General features: G+C 43.2%; 1 protein-coding gene and 1 non-coding gene across 4 annotated transcripts in view; both read left to right on the forward strand.

The window, feature by feature from the left end:
• Positions 1–16467, forward strand: part of CAMK1D (calcium/calmodulin dependent protein kinase ID) — a 387831-nt gene that overhangs the window by 75650 nt on the left and 295714 nt on the right. The gene's annotated exons all lie outside the window — the stretch shown is intronic.
• Positions 1812–1940, forward strand: LOC122682341. The gene has a single exon (XR_006337354.1). It is a non-coding gene; the product is annotated as a U6atac minor spliceosomal RNA (small nuclear RNA).

Below are 16467 nucleotides of genomic sequence, written 5' to 3' on the forward strand. Positions count from 1 at the left end.
AGCTGTAGGTTGGCAAATAGAGCATTGACACTGGTTAGATAAATTGTACACTTACCAGAGAGAAAGAGGCAGTCAGCTCGTTTTAAACCCAGCAGGTTTGGGTTTAACCTTGCATTTTATATGCTCCATAAATGTTTCCAGTGCCATTTAGAGCTGGCTGAGGTCTTTGAGAGTCTTTTTTGATATTGTGGTGTTTTTCTGTGTGTTTTTAAAATTGAAGTGTAGTTGATGTTTCCAGGTGGTACAGTGATAAAGAATCTGCCTGCCAATGCAGGAGATGTGCATTTGATCTATGGGTTAGAAAGATCCCCTGGAGGAGGAAATGGCAACCCATTCTGGTATTCTTGCCTGGAAAATTCCATGGACAGAGGAGCCTGTCGGGCTACAGTCCATGGGGTCACAAAAAGTCTGGTGTGACTGAGCACACATACATGCATGCACAGAGTTCACAAATCTCAAACATTTTAACCCATGTAATGATCACCTGGATCAAGAGGTAGAACATTTCCATCACCGAAGTCTCCCTGGTCCCCTTTCTCCAGATGGAACAACATCCTCCTGCCCAGAGATAATCACTGTTCTGACCTCTGTCACCATAAATTAGTTTTGCCTGATCTGAATTCCATATAAATGGAGTCATACTTACATTTTGTGGGATTCATTTATGTTGTGGCCTATGTAAATTTTTCATTTTTTCCTCTTGTTGTGTAGTGCTCCGTTGTATGAAATTTAGATATCCATTCTACACTTGGTAGATATTTGTTTATAGTTTGGGGCCAGTATGAATACAGCAGCGAAAGATGCTCTGGTGTGTCTTTGGTGGATGGAGTATGAGTTATTGGTTAAGGTTAACAGACTGTCTCTAGGATTGAAGTTTACATTCAAGAGCATGGGGAGGATATCATGCTGTCCATGCCAAATGGTTTTAAAATATATTGAAGGCATGTTACAATAGTGCAGTTGACCCTTGAACAACATGGGTTTGAACTCTGTGGCTCCACTTATATGCAGTTGTTTTTCAGTAGTAAATACTACAGTACTAGTCACCTGTGGTTAGTTGGTCCTTGGGATGCAGAACTGTGGATATAGAAGGACCACTCTAAATTATACTTGGATTATTGACTTCAGGAGGGCTGGTACCTCAGCCACCACATTGTTCAAGGGTCAACTGTGTATCAAACAAAGAAATGAATTTAGTCTAGTATACTTGTATTTAGCAAGCTGCGCTGGACGAAAGCAAATCTTTGCTTTTGTGCTCCTTGACTATGATAAATATCCTAAGCTGGAGGGCCAGTTTCCTGAAAGCCAAGATTCTCATGTGAAACTATGTTGTTTCCTCATGCCTTCTCTAAAAGGAGTGGGAAAAAGACCTTTTCATTAATTCTGCAAATAGGCATCATTTTCTAATTTTAGATTCTCACTGTGAAAAAGAGTCATGAATTACTAAAAACTCTGAGAATATAAACTTGTTTGCGGGGGGGGGTGTCCCCTGCATTGGAATGAATAAAGGCTTTAAATATTCATTTCTGTTTTTCTTTCCATGTCATTTTGGGTATTGTGAAGAAAAAAATATTTGCTGCTGATTTAGAACTGCTGAATACTCTTATAAAAATTTAATTCCCCCTGTATTAACTAGGCTTTCAAGGCTTTTTTAGAGAGCCTGTTGCTAGCCTTTAGAGAGCCTCTAATTTTAAGGTTGCTAGCAGGAAACTCTGTTAGCCTAGAGAACTGATGGATGGAAGTAGAATAGGAAAACTACCACTGACCATCATGGGGGGGGTATTGCATTGATTTACATTTTAATAGTGTCTGTGTTTAATGAAACTGAAGAATTAGGCTAGCATTCCCTTTAACAAGAATGGGAAAAATTGTAGTGATGGATACCATACCCATACATTTAAGGCATCACATCTCTTTATAGCCAGCTAACACTATTTTTAACAACCTGAGAGAAGGGGTCTGGTGGTATGAACCAGCATTACAGATGTGCAGTCCTGTCCTGGGAATCTTCCCTATACATAGCACCTGCCCAGGTAATGAAATGACATCTGTATAAGGTTATCACGGAAACTGTGTATAACGCCAAAACATCAGAAGCCACCTGGTGGCATCAGTCATAAGAAGTGGTTGAAGCGTGGTGTATGTGTACAGTGCAGTTGTTAAAAGAGAGCGAGGAAGGTCCGTGTTCTGATGTGGAATGAAATCCAGGTTCATTGCCAAGTGCAGAAAGCAAGGTGGAGGACCGTGTAGAGAGTATGCTACTTTTATGTAAGAAAGACTGGGATATGAAGATTTGTAGGTGAATTTGCTAACATCTGCATAAAGAAACACTGGATGGATAAACAGGAAACATACAGATGTGTTCCTGGAACAGGCAGAGCAGAACAGTGATCAGGAATAGATATCGGATGGGCTCCTGTGTGTATATTTTTAAATATTACACTGACATTTTGAAGGATGCAGAAAAACAAACCAGCGAAAGTGCATCTGTCCCGGCATGCCCTTTGACATGAAACCAGACCATGAGTAGGTGGCAGAAGGTGAAGCTGGTTGGATGCATCGTGAGAAGGTGAGGCCACCCGCTCTGTTTCATTTCTCAGAAGCTAAGTCGGTGCATTCAGTGCTTGTTGAGCCAATCAGCCAATCTGCCATGCCAGGCACTGTTTTAGGTGTCAGCAGGTACCTTAAGGTCCAAGCTTCCAGAAAGCCGGTATTTTCAAAAGAGCAGACAGACAAGCAGGTGGCGAGTGAGGGAGAGAAGCCCCCTGCTGCTGGGGTCCCGAGGAGGAAGTAAAAGGAGCCCATGCTGAGGTCATACGGGAGGGTCGTTGCTGATCTTCATCCGTCTGTCTTCATGGTGCCTTCATAAACAATATTTCTTGCACATGGGATAATAAACTAGGGTCGGTTCTCAATTCTTATCTTTTGCTATAGCAGTCAAGATTTCATTTTACCGTAAGATCAGTATCACTGAAGTTTCAAACAGAGACATAAAGACATCAGAGCAGTCACTGTACCCCAGTTTACTGCCATGTCGGCAGGAGACCTGAATTTAGTGGAATAAAAAAAGAGTGGATTTGACCATCATGGATTGTTTTCACAACAGTGGGACTGTAGTGGGGATAATTATCTATATGATTTGTGACTATAACCATAGGTTATTAAGTAGATGTTAAATAGATATTCCTATGACAAGTCTGTTACTTGTTTTTTCCATTCATAAACTGATTAAATATAAATTGTCCCTTTACTGTAACACACTAACTATAGAAAGTATAAACACATACAACACACCATGTACCCTTCACATTCTATATGCTTTGTCTGAAAATGCCATGGAGATAGTTCCACATGGATAATATAGACATGTGGAACATTTACTTCCTGTGTTTATTCTGTGGTTTTTTTTTCTTATTCTTTTCTCTTTATTGGCAGATTTCTCTTTCGTAGTATCTGAATCAGGTGAAAGAGTAATATGGTTATTTTTTTAAAGTTTCTATGATGAAATGACTTTTTGAAAGAGATTTTTCTCTGTTTTTTTGGGTTCAAGTCAATTTTGGTGAAACATGAGGAACAGAGATCAAAGGCATAGGAAAAATCTGACGGTCAGCGTGTTTCTTGCATCTCCAGTTCTACGACTTGAGTCTTGCTCAGATACAGGGAAGTAACAACACAGACTGGCTGCCAGATTTGGGAGTCTGAAATTTTCCTGGCAACCAAAGTCCAAAATACAGATGTATCTGGAGCCAGCATGTTCACAAACAGTTCTAGGCTTGTGAGTAAGGTACAGAAGCACCTGCAATCAGAATTTGTTTTAAGCTTTGAAAAATGCAGAGTAATAAGATCTTTATTAATCATGATAAAGTCCGTTCTGTGGAATAGTTAATGAAACGTCCAGGGGTTCCAGCATCCACAGCCATCCTGGGAAATACACAGCAAGGTGAGAATGGAAGCTTGCTGTTGTATCTCCCTCTGCTTTATTGATGAAGAGGTTTGGGCCGTCTTTGAGGTTGGATGTTTCAAAACTTTGTCAGATCTGTTCTCTTGGAATCCATCTCAGGGTGAATTCAGGAGGACGTGGTCTTTACTTCCTGGTAGATAAAGAAGACGGAGAAGGCAAAGGCACCCCACTCTGGTACTCTTGCCTGGAAAATCCCATGGACGGAGGAGCCTGGTAGGCTGCAGTCCATGAGATCGCTAAGAGTCAGACACGACTGAGCGACTTCACTTTCACTTTTCACTTTCATGCACTGGAGAAGGAAATGGCAACCCACTCCAGTGTTCTTGCCTGGAGAATCCCAGGGACGGGGGAGCCTGGTGGGCTGCCATCTGTGGGGTCGCACAGAGTCAGACACGACTGAAGTGACTTAGCAGCAGCAGCAGCAGCAGGTAAAGAAGAGGAGAGGCTGTGACTGCACGCGGTCTTCCACTCTGCCACCTGCCTTACAGAACGTTCGACAGCATCCCTGGTCCTGCGATGGTGGGACTGTCCACACTCTCCATCATGGACAGTGAGGCCACAGCCTTGTAAACCATGTTTGCCGTGCATCAAGCAGCCGTGCTCAGGGATAACGCGAGGGATGTAGGAACTGTGAGGATACACACTCGGTGCTCACTGAGTTGTGTCTTATTCCTGAATTTAGTTTTTACAAAATGTTTATTTTTAAATTTTTATTGGGGGTGTAGTTGATTTACAGTGTTGTGTTAGTTTTAGGTATACAGCAAAGTGGATCAGTTATACACACGCGTGCGTGAGTGCTAATTCACTTCATTTGTGTCTGACTCTTTGTGACCCTAAAGACTGTAGCCTGCCTGGCTCCTCTGTCCATGGGGTTCTCCAGGCAAGAATACTGGAGTGGGTTGCTGTGCCCTCCTACAAGGAATCTTTCTGACCCAGGGATCAAACCCAGGTCTTTTACATCTCCTGCATTAGCAGGCAGGTTCTTTATCACTAACCCCACCTGGCAAGCCCCACATATACATATATTCACTCTTTTTTAGATTCTTTTCCCATATAGGTCATTACAGAGTATTGAGTAGAGTTCCTAGTGCTCTACAGTAGGTCCTTAATATACCAATTTTATGGATGGGAAAGTGAAAGTGTTAGTTGTTCTATTGTGTCCAACTCTTTGCGAGCCCATGGACTGTAGCCCACCATAGTGTATATATATCAACCCCAATCTCCCAGTTTATTCCTCCCCACCTTTCCCCCTGGTAACAATAGGTTTGCTTTCTACATCTATAACTCCACTGAATTCAAAGAGGAAATAAGAGTGACACAGATCAAAGGTGAGACATTTGGGTGATGGTGAATTTCAGCCAAGGTGGACTGTTTCTCTAATGCCTTTTGCTCTTTGGGGTAGCAAGAGATGTTTTTAAAGTAAGCATACCCCCAAAGCCGTGCTCTAGCTTAGCGATCTTTCACAACTAGTTTTAGGCCTTCTTCCTCTACAGTTGTAGTTGATATATGCTCCTAATAGCAGATTAGTGGCGCTGAGAGGAGACTGTATTGTTTTACCAACATACCTTTGGAGGCAGAAGTTTGGTGCTTGTCACAGAAACTGAAGTCTGCTTCTCCTGGGACCCCCTCCATCTCCTGTGTACACAGTAGATGCTATGTTCTAGTATCCACTTCCCCCAAATATTCCTGTCCAACATTCCTTACATCTTCTGCACAAATCAAGATCCTTAGCTTTTTTGTGAGTCAGCGAAAGAAGATGAATGTGTGTTCACAGTGGTCTTAGTGTTTTGGCCAAGCCCCACCTCTGTTAATTTCATGAAAAATAAATGATTCTTTTGTGGACATGTTTTCCTGAATGGACAAGTTTGTATTTCTGGCCTGTTAAGAGTTTTTAAAACTACTGATAAGCATTTGACCATATTTGTGAACATCTCAAGACAACCTAGAAGGATGGGTATAAAGTATAATAGTATCAAGGACAACAGAATAGAGTTGACATTTGTGTATTTCATTGGCACTCACTAAGATTTCTTTGTCATATGTGTTATGAGAAAGGAGAGAGATCAAAGGACAGATGAAACAGGCTCAGTGGGCTGATGTGATCCAGGGAGCTTTTATGTATTTATAACTGGTTAAGATTAGGGGGTCTTCTCATGTTGCTGAGATAATGCAGAGGGCAGCACTTAACAGCAGCATGGATAGGACCATTCTGAAGGGCTGGGAAGGAGAAAGGAGCTTGATGCTAGAGAAGGTGCATCCCTTGGCAAAATTCTGTTGAGCAAACTGTGGCTGCAGTTTGTCTTGGGAGCAAACTTATTTCCTGACTAATAATAGAGTTAGGGAATGAAAATAAACTCTAAGAGTTAATATATAGGCTTCCCAGGTAGCACAGTGGTATGGAATCCACTTGCTGATGCAGGAGATGTGGGTTTGATCCCTCGGTCAGGAAGAACCCCTGAAGAAGGAAATGGCAAGCCATTCCAACTTTCTTGCTGGGACAGTCCCATGGACAGAGGAGCCTGGCAGGCTGCAGTCCATGGAGTTGCAAAAAGTTGGACACAACTGAGTGACTGAGCATGCATGTATACATGCATACACACACACACACACACACACACATAATTGTTTGTTTATATTCAGAAATTGACCTTTTTAAGTAAACAAGGAGAATTCATACCCCGCCAGCTCTTCTGTATCTTTATTAACCAATGTTCTCACATCTGTGGTTGCCACTGGTGTGTTTTCACTACCAAGTTCCTGGTGCTTTTTTCTTACGTAGGGCCTGAGACTCAAAGGATGTGATATAAAATGCTGAGCTGGGTTCTGAAAACCCAGTTAAAATGTATCTCAAAACAGTAATAAAAAGTCCCTGGCTGTTTGTCCTTCTTCTCAGGATTGTTGAATTTCTAAGTAAGAAATTAACCAGGATGATGGTGTGTCAACACCTGGCACAGGCCTTGGCAGATGGATGTTCAATAAAATGTTATTTTCCTTCACCCGCAGAAGCGCTTTTCCGCCTCTCCCCCAGTACTCTCCAGCGTGGAGGGAAGCAGACACACGCTCTCAGGCATCTCTGGGTGGTTCACGGACTCTCCTCGAGGGCACCGACGCATCGGGAAGATGTGCCATCGTAATCTCGTGGCTTCTCCCACCCCCTGGCACCCACACTATAATTTGAGAAGTTTAGTGTTAATGGCTGATGTCAGACAAGGCAGCAAGGAGTGATCAGTATAGTCACTTCAGGTGCGTTTTGTCACATTTCAAGTTCTTTGAAATTTGGCCACTTAGAAAATGGTTTGTAAGGCAGTTCTCTTCAGTAGAAGTCCAAGTACACACTTTTTTGCCAGTCATTCTGAGCATCCAGCAGGGGATAATAATCATTTCTAAACCCTGCATTTGTGTGTATGGCCATAAGGTGGAAATCTGATGAGGACACACCCATAAAGTCCCTAGAATTCTATGTATGTTAATTATATGCAGAGCTTTAGTGAGGGATTTCTAATTGAAGGATAAGATAACAAGGTGTCATTTCTTTACCAGTTCAGATAAACGAAAAGAAGAAAGAAATCCTCCTTCTCACCTGGGCATTTCTGAGGCAGCTGCTTATTACAGACCATTCTCAATTATCCAGGGATTGGTGCAGATAGTAAAAATTCTCTGATAATCCTAAAATGTCACTTTGGTTGTTACTTTCCTGTTTCTATTGCAGGAATCTTATTTCAAAAACAGCTTTTGACCCAAGGGGTAACATTTTGAGCAGCCACTAGTAGACTATTCACATTGTCGCATTGAATCATCCCTTCAACCCTGCAGTGTGGGTATTACCCCACATCATAGATGAGGGGACCAGGGTTCAGGGAAGCTAAGTGCAAGGTCATCTGTGAATTATGGGGCCGAGGAGTAATCTTACCTCCCCGACTCAAGGCACATTCTCTCAAACTATTTTCTGCTCCCTGGTGGAAATGGGGTAAAATGTCCCAAATGCTAGGAGGAGGCTGGAAAAAGGTTAGAATAATCTTGAATCATCAATTCCTGTGTAACCAAGAACTGATAAATATTTGAGAGAGTTAGTTTCAGTTTCTTCATGTATAAGTACTGATACAAATTATAAAAAGCAAAGGAGATTATGGATTAAACATACTTTGATACACTCCAGCAGCAATAAATATGCCCAGGAAGAGTGTTGGTCCCTTAAACCTCTGTCCATTGGGAAGAGTCTGTTCTTGGGACTGCACCTTTGGTCCTTCTGGGTTACGGGAGGGTCATCATGGTAGCTCTGGAGGGCTGTTTAAGCTGGCTGAGAGCAACATCTAGTCTGGACAAATAAGAACTGTTAAACAAAGCAGCGTGTTAAACGAAGGTTGTCATGGCCTGGAGCACACTTGCTTGTTGAAGATCTCCAGAACCTTCTGGCTAAAAGGTACACAAGGTTTTGAGAACCCATTCTGAAACAAAGTACAGGTTCTCTTTCTCAGCCCCTGCTCCTTGAGAAACTTGCTCCTGAATATGTGAAGAGCAGAAAAAAATGAAGGATGCTGCCATAGTTAAGTAGTCAGAGTTGGTGGTGGGGAATCCACTCTCATGTTTTCTGGGCAGCTGGAATCCTGGGAGCAGATGAATTGTTACTGGGGCAACGTTCCGGTGTAAAAAGTGTGGTTATTTCATGGGTGTCTGAATACTTTCACCTCTGTTTAGAAAATCAAATTGTCAGTTACACAAGGGCCTCCTCACTGATTTCTCTCTCCTCACTGTTCATTTTCTGAGACCATCAACTGAGACAGGCTTCGTAATGCCTGGTGTCGTAACTGGCGTGCTGAGGGACGGCGTGTGTATTTGCTCAATGACAGCATCCTGGACGGCAGTCAGGCTCAGGTTGTGTGGGAATCGTTGGGTAGGAGGACCTCTTGGTTGGTCTCTATTCACATGAGACATGTATTATTTGGGTTTTCTTTAATGGACATTTTTAACTGAGGCAATAGTTGATTTGCATGAACACGGGAGTAACATACATACAACATATTACAGGGATAATATAGAGAGAGCTCATGTACCCTTGGGGTGTCCCTGTGGCTCAGATGGTAAAGAATCTGCCTGCAGTACACGAGACCCGGTTTCAATCCCTGGTTCAGGATGATCCCCTGAAGAAGGGAATGGCTGCCCACTCCAGTATTCTTTCCTGGAGAATCCCATGGACAGAGGAGTCTGGTGGGCCAGGATTGAGGGCAGAAGAAGGGAGTGACAGAGGATGAGATGGTTGACTGTATCATCGATTCAATGGACATGAGTTTGAGGAAACTCTGGGAGTTAGTGAAGGGCAGGGAAGCCTGGTGTACTGCAGTCCATGAGATTGCAAAAGAGTTGGACGTGACTTAGTGGCTGAATAACCCCAACGTGTTCCCTTTATCCAGTTTCTCCCAGTGGTAACATCTTACAGCTCTGTAACCCAATATCACACCTAGATGACAGGCCACCCTGCCATTAGGATGATCTTCTGATTTTACCCAAATTTTTTCCCCAAATAATTAAGAAAAGTTACTTATTTGTTTTAATTGGAGGATAATTACTTTACAGTGCTGTGATGGCCTCTGCCATACACCAGCATGAATTGGCCATAGGCATATGTGTGACCCTTCCCTCTTGAGGCCGTCTCCCACCTCCTTCCCTACTCCATCCCTCCAGCTTGTCACAGAGCACCAGCTTGGTTCCTTGCATCATACATCAAACTTCCACTGGCTATTTGGTAATATATACATTTCAGTGCTATTCTGTCAAATCGTCCCACCCTCTCCTTCTCCCACTGTGTCCAAAAGCCTGTTCTTTGTGTCTGTGTCTCCTTTGCTGCCACGTGTGTAGGTTTGTCAGTACCATCTTTCTAGATTCCATATATATGCATTAATATACGATTTTTGTGTTTCTTTTTCTGACTTACTTCACTCTGTATAATAGGCTTCAGGTTCATCCACCTCATTAGAACTGACTCAAATGCGTTCCTTTTTATAGCTGAGTAATATTCCATGGTGTATATGTACCACAACTTCCTTATCCATTCATCTGCTGATGGACATCTAGGTTGCTTCCATGTCCTAGCTATTGTAAATAGTGCTGCAGTGAACAGTGGGGATACATGTGTCTTTTTCAGTTCTCGTTTGCTCAGGATATAAGCCCAGTAGTGGGGTCACTGGGTCATATGGTAGTTTTTAGGGCTTCCCAGTTGGCTCTAGTGATAAAAAAACCCACCTGCCAATGCAGGTAGACCTAAGAGACACAGGTTTGATCCCTGAATCGGGAAGATCCCTTGGAGGAGGGGCATGGCAACCCACTCCAGGGTTCTTGCCTGGGGAGTCCCATGGAAGGAGCCTGGCAGGCTGCAGCCCATAGGATTGCATGGAGTCGGACACAACTGAAGCGACTTAGTATGCATGCACAAATGGTAGTTTTATTCCTAATTTTTAAAGGAATCCCCATTCTGTTCTCCATAGTGGTTGCATGGTTTGCATTCTCACCAACAGTATAAACAGGTTCCCTTTTCTCCACACCTTCTCCAGCATTTGTTGTTTGTAGACTTTTTGATGATGGTCATTCTGACCAGTGTGAGATGATACCTCATTGTAGTTTTTATTTGCATTTTTCCATGAGGTATCATCCAAGTGATTTGAAAATAATGAAATTTGGTTGGAGAGGATAAAAGCCAGGAAGTGGGCTTGCGTGGCACAGATGGAACCTGATTTTGTGGACAGCTGCTGGGCTGAGGCTGGTTCCCAGATGCAGAGGAGAACTGAGTGTGGGATGAATGGGGTGGGGAGTCCCCAGTTGAGGAGGAGAGGTTTTTCCCAGGCTGTTGGTAGAACTGAAAACAGAAGAAAACTGTGTAGCAGCTCAAAGGCAAGGAGGGAGCCTTGTCCTACATTTTCCAGGGATGAGCTGGCCCCCTGGTGGGTGCCCCTCCCACCTGCCTGTGCCACCCTTTCTCTCCAGCCCACGTGGCAGGAACATGTGTGATGGTTTACACTTGCAGGAGCTCAAATCTGGTCTGCAACTGAATCCCTGACCACACCCCACCTCTTTGGAGCCAGAGTTAACTGAAGGTTTGAGAAGAATGAGCTTCTGTCTTTGTCATCCTTTCCTTTCATGAAGTTGTTTTTCTTATTGGATTCAGGCAAGCAAATAATTAGGTATTGGCGGGCTGGTGGTGCCTCCTTTTATCCATTATTTAGCAGTCTCTTCCCAAATCTCATCTGCCCCCAGCAACCCACACAGCATCCTGCCCCCAGAGAGGTGGGTCATTAAGGCTGATGGAAATGAGGTCACCATCTCCACGGGGAGAGATGCTCAAGGGAGGGAGACCTGCAGCTCCCCTGACACAAAAGAAACAGGAGAGGAAGCTGGTGGTCTAATGTAGGGCAGACACCTGGGTCTGTTCCTGTGGTCCTGGATATCACAGCCCCCGTGAGCCCAAGGGGCTCATCTGCAGTGGAAAGGTGGCATTGTTTCCTTTTGGGGAGAGAAAAAAACACCCAGCATTTTTATACTCCTGAATTAAATTCAGCATTCTAGAGTAGAAAATTGAGGTTCCCCCACCCTCTCTTTTGCATACATAGACCTGTAAGTGTCTGCATTTCAGCCTGTCCAAGTTACTAACTCGTGCAGTTGACTCTTGCCGCTGAGGCAGGCCTTCCCTATGGGATGCACAGGCAGCCTTCCATTCCTTGCCTTTGCTTAGACACAGCCAAGGAAGGTGACATTTGGATAATATTCCCTTATTTGGCTTGCCACCCTGTGCTATACATTTAGAAAATAAAAGACACGCCTTTCACAGGAATTACTAATTCTTAAGTAACTTTGTAAACAGCAAGTTACTGTGTGGGAACCCTGAGAGCTTTTTCCCCCTAGGAAAAGCTATTGTAATAACATGCTTTTGCAAATATAGTATAATATTATTTTGTACATTTTAAAGAATCTAGTTTTCAAATTTGTAGGTTCTGGAGAAACTAATGTTGTATTTTACTTGGATGATGATTTAGTTAACAAGACCCTTTCAAGGGACTTGGAAAATGCACATGTTAAATTATTCTTTTAAGCTCTGATATATAATCAGTCTCGCTGAACCTTGTTATTCCTGGTAGATTTTTGTTCTGTGTCCTCACTTTTTTGGTTTACTAGGTTCTTCTTCTTAAGTATTGAACATTCTCTTCGGGGCACATTCTGATGTTTAAGTAAATGGATGAGAACCAGAAAAAGGATGGTGAATTTCCACTTGATTGCTTTGGATTTTTCTTTGTATTCAAAGATACATCTCAGTGGTTCCAAATGTTCACATATTAGTAAGCAACCAGATAATTAGATATTTCAGATGGTCTCAAAATGTCCATTGTTACAGAAACACAGTTAGCCTCGAGGGCTGCATTTGCCTCCCAGATTTCATAATGATTTTCTCTAATGCTTTGAAAACCTTGGCTTAGTATGTCTAGGCTTGCTTTTGTAAATTATGGAAAGTGTGCTCCCCCCACTTTGTATAAGATGTAAAACCTTGAAGAATATAAAAATCAACTCTAATCTTGTCACTCAAAAATAACCGCTGTTAAATTTTAATATATTTTCCAGGCTTTTTCTATACATAAATGTTTAACATAATTACTTTCATATTGTGTGTTGTTTCTTCCATTTTTAACTAAATGACATAACTGGGCATTTTTCTCATATTGCAGTGTTACCCCCAAATACTATATATGTCTCTTGAAACCCAAGAAATCCAGTCTTGGTTTGAAGTGAGTGTCATGGTCCAGTGTACTGCTACCTCTACTAAACAGGGCCGCCCTGTGTATGTGTGTTTTTGTGTATGGTGTGCATGTGGTGTGTGTACATGTGTGTGTGTGTGTGTGTGTAGGGGGTGTTGTGTGGTGCGTACATGTGTGTTTGCATGTGTGGTATATGTGTATGTATGTGTATAGGTGTATATGAATGTATATATGTGTATGTGGTGTGCGTGTGTGTGCATGTATGTGTGTTGTGTGTATGTATGTATATGTGTGTGGTGTGTGTATGTGTATATGTATGTGTGTGTGGTGTGTATATGGATATGCATGTGTGGGTGTGTGGAGGTGTGTGGGTGTTTGCATGTATAGGTTTGTGTGATGTGTGTGTGTGTGTGTGTGTGTGTGGTGTGTGCATATGAGTGTGTGTGTGGGGGGTTGACCCTCCCTCTAGCAGTCAGAGTACCACCAGTCCCCTCTCGTTCTCTCTTGCCCCCTGTCTTCCTCTCACCCCATGTGTGTCTCCGGCATACTTATTTTTAGTGTTCCTTCTGCATTGGCCGCTGCGGATCAGAAGCCGGAGGCTGAGCTGCTGCACATTGCCTGTGTGCTTGCTCTCTGCAGGTGGTGGGAGCGGACTTGCTCGTCCTGGAGGGTGGGCGTCAGCCCTGGTCGACATCGGCACATGGGTACAAGTGGGGCAGCTTCCTTTTGATCCTCTTTCACATTTATTTGGGGCCTGAACTCATTTGTCCTGATGTTGACTTCTAACTGGAAATGGCACCTCATTTTAGATGGTGAGCGCACTTTTCAGTGTGGGGCTAGCTTTGCCTGTCAGGTGACCATATGAAATGTGTCCTGAGTCTTTGACTAGAGCTCACCAACCCCGAACCTGCAGGTTAAAGGCCAGGAGCGGTCCTGGTTGCTGAGGGCCTTTCTGCTCATCAGATCCTGAGAATCATGAAAGACAGCATTAGAAACCACCCACCACCTTGTACTCACCCTGGGTTCTCCACCCATCTCTTCACCTGCCGAATGGGTCTCAGATTTCTTCATTTACCGCTGGCGCAGTAACAAGGAGAGATGGTGAGAGAGTCGTGCTTCTGAGCATGTTTAATCTGACATGTCTCTGCTCTTCTCCTTCGCTTGGTGCACTGTCGCTTGGGGTTCATCACTCAGATTACTGAGGTGTGAGAGAGGGCACTTTGAGATACGGAGGAGCCACTCTCCACGTGGGTCTTCACCATTCTTCTCTGTGTGTTCCTGTCTAAAGTTACCACAAGCATGGATGGCTTGAGCCCTGGCAAGACCCGTGAGCCTCAGATAACCTGTGCACAATGTCACTGATCACTTGGCCCACGTGTCCTTTGATTCTTTCCTTCCTAAGATTAGGCTTCCCTGATGACTCAGATGGTAAAGAGTCTGTCTGCAGTGTGGAAGACCCGGGTTCGATCCCTGGATTGGGAAGATCCCCTGGAGAAGGTAATGGCAACCCACTCCAGTATTCTTACCTGGAAAATCCCATGGACAGCACGGTCTGGCAGGCTACAGTCCGTGGGGTCGCAAAGAGTCGGACATGACTGAGCGACTTCACTTTTCCTGAGATCAAGGACCTTGCATCTCTTCCTTTCCCTGGAGCACACGCTTCTCCCCATGTGAAGTCTGGCACAGCTTTATTCCAGCCTGTCTTTTCTTTCCTCTCCCTTCCTTCCTGGTGTTGGCCTCACCCCTGATGCTCAACATTCATTCAGCTTTCACTGGAGGTCTTCTATGTGCCAGGCCTTCTCGAGGCCGCGTGCGCAGGGATCATTGTTAGTACAGACTCTGCCTCCCAGGAGCTCACTGCTCTTTATCTAGGGAGCCAGGTGAGCAGACACGTGTCCAAGGTGGGGATGGCTTTCATGGTGAGCAAGGGCCCCCAGAAACTCAGAAAAAGTGGACAAAAGTCCATCTAGGAGCCAGGAAAGCCACCCATGGTGAAGTTACACCCCTTAAAGAATTTACCAGGCCAACTTGGGGCAGAGGGTGTGCAGACAAAAGGAACAGCACGTAGAGAGCTGGAGGCGTAAATGGTGTGGCCTGTTGGTGAAGATCAGTTGGCAGGGTTATCTGTGCAGAAATCAAGGGCAGAAGTTGCACTTGAATAAAGTAGGTTGTGGCCACATCATGAAGATCCTTGTATATCAAAATGATAATAGCTAACACACGGGAGCATTTTATAGCTATTAATTCATTTAATCCTTGTAATACCTCTAAGAGGAAGGAACTATTATTGTCTCCAATTTACAGATGAATAAACTGAGGCCAGAGAGCTGAGGTTTACAGGAGATCTTTCAGACAGCAGGTGGTAGAGCTGGAGTTGAAGCCAGGAGTCTACTCTGAGTGACCACATGGCCCAGAGGTAATTCTCTAACTGCCCAACTTGCAGCCTCTCATGGTCCAGAGCTGGACTTGCTGGCTGGCCCCAGGGGGCCATGGAAAGGTGGGATGTCATGGGGGAAAGGATCTGAGGTTTGTGCAGATAATTCTTTCTCTTTGGAGACAGATGGAGACTTGATCCAGGACGGCTGTTTAGAAGTCCCTGCGATTTTTGTGGGGAATCTGGTGGAACAGTCTTTTTAGAATCACTTTCTTGGAATTATGTATACTGAAAAGGCAATTCTGGAACCTATTTTTAAACCAACATTCATTTATAACAAAGCTTGCCCTATATGCTAATGGAGCTTAATGTTTGAATTAAATGAGAGATATGCTGATATTATTTAAAGTACTGATATTTTGCTATATAATAGAAAGGAATTTTTTTATTAGGTGCTTCTCTTAAGTCTCTTTGGAGTTTCCTTCCATTTCTGGGTTGGATGGGAGACTGGCAATTTCACTAATAGTACCTTTGGGGAATCCATGGAAGCTAGGGGAAGCAGCTGCTCTGGGACCCTGACCTTAATTGGTTCCTCTTCCATTAGACACAAAATGGGTTTCTAATCATGTTTTTGTAATAATATATATACACGTAATATATATACACACATGACATATATATATATCAAAAAAAGTTTACCGTTTTTACTACTTTTAAGTATAGTTTATTGGCATTAAGTACATTCACATTGTTGTACAACCGTCACCACCATCTATCTCCAGAAACTGAAACGCTATACCCCATTCAATGATTTCCCATTTCCCCCCGTTTCCTGCCCCTGGCAGCCACTATTCTGCTTTCTGTCTCTGTGACTTTGACTACTGGAGGTATTTCATATGAATGAAATCATATGATGTTTGTCGTCTTGTGTCTGGTTTATTTCATTTATAATGTCCTGAGGGTTCATCCATGTTGTAGTATGTGACAGAATTTCATTGCTTTTCAAGGCTGAATAATATTCTACCTTGGTTTATATAGATAAATCACATAAAATTATTTTATTGAAGTATAGTTGATTTGCAGTGTTGTGTTAATTTCTGCTGTACGGCACAATGATTCGGATATATATGTGTGTGTGTGTATATATATATATATATATGCACATTCTTTTTCATATTTTTTCCATTATGGTTTATTGCAGGATATTGAATATAATTCCCTGTGCTATACAGTAGGACCTTCTTGTTTTTTATCTTTTCAATATATAATAGTTATCACCTCCTAATCCCATACTCCTGATCCATCTCTTCCCCCACCCCAATCCCCTCCTGGCAACCACAAATGTGTGTGAGTCTGTTTATGTTTCATAGATAAGCTAATTTGTGTCATATTTTAGA

This window comes from Cervus elaphus, chromosome 23 (genome assembly GCF_910594005.1).
Source record: "Cervus elaphus chromosome 23, mCerEla1.1, whole genome shotgun sequence".
NCBI classification, from domain to species: Eukaryota; Metazoa; Chordata; class Mammalia; order Artiodactyla; family Cervidae; genus Cervus; species Cervus elaphus.